The following is a 3,356-nucleotide window of genomic DNA, read 5'->3' as shown; positions in this document are numbered from 1 at the left end:
CTCATTCCTCTCGCAAGGCATTCTGGGACTTGCAGTCAAAAAAGCATAATTCAACACAACCCAATACAATTACATATGCAAATAAATCTAAAGAATTATCTCAAATATCTCAGCTCAAAGAATGAACTTAAACATTAACTCAAACACATTAAAGTTACAACATCCAGTGCCTTATCCAGTAGGCCACTGGGGCACTGTTTACCTGCTGCAAACAGTACGAACTGATAGAAGCAGTAAAAACAATGTGTACTGGATAGCACTGAGAGACGCAAATGAAATTTAGCTTTCTCATTTCTGTTTGCGTTTCATTTTTAAAAAACAAACAGTTTAGCAGAGGATGATTTCGATCCATCGACCTCTGGGTTATGGGGCCAGCACGCTTCCGCTGCACCACTCTGCTCTCAGCCACTTAAGAAAAGACTAGAACTCACAATCCATGGCTTAGGAGGCCAGTGTCTTAGGCCACGGGGTACTGTGTAAACAGTATGACCAATACGAACTGTTGGAAGAGGTCAAAAAAATGTATATTAGCACTGAGACAAGCCCATGAAACGACACATTAAAAAAAAAATTGTTCACACTTAAAATCTAAAAAGAAACTGATTAGCAGAGGATGGTTTCAATCCATCGACCTCTGGGTTATGGGCCCAGCACACTTCCGCTGCGCCACTCTGCTTCCTTCCACCCCAGATGGGACTTGAACCCACAATCCCTGGCTTAGGAGGCCAGTGCCTTATCAATTAGGCAACTGGGGCCCTGTTCACCTTCAGCAAACAGTATGAACTGATAGAAGCAGTAAAAACAATGTGTACTGGATAGCACTGAGAGACGCAAATGAAATTTAGCTTTCTCATTTCTGTTTGCGTTTCATTTTTAAAAACAAATAGTTTCGATCCATGGTTTCAATCCATCGACCTCTGGGTTATGGGCCCAGCACGCTTCCGCTGCGCCACTCTGCTCTCAGCTGATTAAGAAAAGACTACAGCTCACAATCCATGGCTTAGGAGGCCAGTGTATTAGGCCACTGGGGTAGGAGTGTGTAAACAGTATGACCAATACGAACTGTTGGAAGAGGTAAAAAAAATGTATATTGGCACTGAGAAATGCCCATGAAACGACACATTATTTAAAAATTTTGTTCGCACTTAAAATCTAAAAAGTAACTGTTTAGCAGAGGATGGTTTCGATCCATCGACCTCGGGGTTATGGGCCCAGCACGCTTCCGCTGCACCACTCTGCTCTCAGCTGATTAAGAAAAGACTAGAGCTCACAATCCATGGCTTAGGAGGCCAGTGTATTAGGCCCCTGGGGTACTGTGTAAACAGTATGACCAATACGAACTGTTGGAAGAGGTAAAAAAAATGTATATTGGCACTGAGACATGCCCACGAATAGACACATTTTTTAAAATTTTTGTTTGCACTTAAAATCTAAAAAGAAACTGTTTAGCAGAGGATGGTTTCGATCCATCGACCTCTGGGTTATGGAACCAGCACGCTTCCGCTGCGCCACTCTGCTTCCTTCCACCCCAGATGGGACTTGAACCACCTGACTTAGGAGGCCAGCGCCTTATCCATTAGGCCAGTGGGGCACTGTTTACCTTCTGCAAACAGTACGAACTGATAGAAGCAGTAAAAACAATGTGTACTGGATAGCACTGAGAGACGCAAATGAAATTTAGCTTTCTCATTTCTGTTTGCATTTCATTTTTAAAAACAAAAAGTTTAGGAGAGGATGGTTTCGATCCATCGACCTCTGGGTTATGGGCCCAGCACGCTTCCACTGCGCCACTCTGCTCTCAGCCACTTAAGAAAAGACTACAACTCACAATCCATGGCTTAGGAGGCCAGTGTATTAGGCCGCTGGGGTACTGTGTAAACAGTATGACCAATACGAACTGTTGGAAGAGGTAAAAAAAATATATATTGGCACTGAGACATGCCCATGAAACGACACATTATTAAAAAATTTTGTTCGCACTTAAAATCTAAAAAGTAACTGTTTAGCAGAGGATGGTTTCGATCCATCGACCTCGGGGTTATGGGCCCAGCACGCTTCCGCTGCACCACTCTGCTCTCAGCTGATTAAGAAAAGACTAGAGCTCACAATCCATGGCTTAGGAGGCCAGTGTATTAGGCCCCTGGGGTACTGTGTAAACAGTATGACCAATACGAACTGTTGGAAGAGGTAAAAAAAATGTATATTGGCACTGAGACATGCCCACGAATAGACACATTTTTAAATTTTTTTGTTTGCACTTAAAATCTAAAAAGAAACTGTTTAGCAGAGGATGGTTTCGATCCATCGACCTCTGGGTTATGGAACCAGCACGCTTCCGCTGCGCCACTCTGCTTCCTTCCACCCCAGATGGGACTTGAACCACCTGACTTAGGAGGCCAGCGCCTTATCCATTAGGCCACTGGGGCACTGTTTACCTTCTGCAAACAGTACGAACTGATAGAAGCAGTAAAAACAATGTGTACTGGATAGCACTGAGAGACGCAAATGAAATTTAGCTTTCTCATTTCTGTTTGCATTTCATTTTTAAAAACAAAAAGTTTAGGAGAGGATGGTTTCGATCCATCGACCTCTGGGTTATGGGCCCAGCACGCTTCCACTGCGCCACTCTGCTCTCAGCTTAAGAAAAGACTACAACTCACAATCCATGGCTTAGGAGGCCAGTGTCTTAGGCCGCTGGGGTACTGTGTAAACAGTATGACCAATACGAACTGTTGGAAGAGGTAAAAAAATATATATATTGGCACTGAGAAATGCCCATGAAACGACACATTATTTAAAAATTTTGTTGCACTTAAAATCTAAAAGAAACTGTTTAGCAGAGGATGGTTTCATCCATCGGGGTTATGGGGCACGCTCCGCTGCACCACTCTGCTCTCAGCCACTAAGAAAAGACTAGAACTCACAATCCATGGTTTAGAGGCCAGTGTCTTAGGGGTACTGTGTAAACAGTATGACCAATACGAACTGTTGGAAGAGGTAAAAAAAATGTATATTGGCACTGAGAAATGCCCATGAAAAGACATATTTTTAAAAATTTTGTTTGCACTTAAAATCTAAAAAGAAACAGTTTAGCAGAGGATGGTTTCAATCCATTGACCTCTGGGTTATGGGCCCAGCACGCTTCCGCTGCACCACTCTGCTCTCAGCTGATTAAGAAAAGACTAGAACTCACAATCCATGGCTTAGGAGGCCAGTGTCTTAGGCCCCTGGGGTACTGTGTAAACAGTATGACCAATACGAACTGTTGGAAGAGGTAAAAAAAATGTATATTGGCACTGAGACATGCCTATGAAAGACACATTTTTTTTTTTGTTCGCACTTAAAATCTAAAAAGA

At 42.9% G+C, this 3,356-nt stretch overlaps 1 non-coding gene across 1 annotated transcript; it reads right to left on the bottom strand.

Annotated features, from left to right (window-relative positions):
- Positions 1 to 682: 682 nt before the first annotated feature.
- Positions 683 to 755, bottom strand: trnar-ccu. The gene has a single exon. It is a non-coding gene; the product is annotated as a tRNA-Arg (tRNA).
- Positions 756 to 3,356: the final 2,601 nt, after the last annotated feature.

The sequence above is a fragment of the Oncorhynchus gorbuscha genome, linkage group LG15 (genome assembly GCF_021184085.1).
Source record: "Oncorhynchus gorbuscha isolate QuinsamMale2020 ecotype Even-year linkage group LG15, OgorEven_v1.0, whole genome shotgun sequence".
In the NCBI taxonomy this organism is placed as follows: Eukaryota; Metazoa; Chordata; class Actinopteri; order Salmoniformes; family Salmonidae; genus Oncorhynchus; species Oncorhynchus gorbuscha.
The sequence above is the reverse complement of the archived record's forward strand: the minus strand, read 5'-3'. Positions and strand labels throughout refer to the sequence as shown.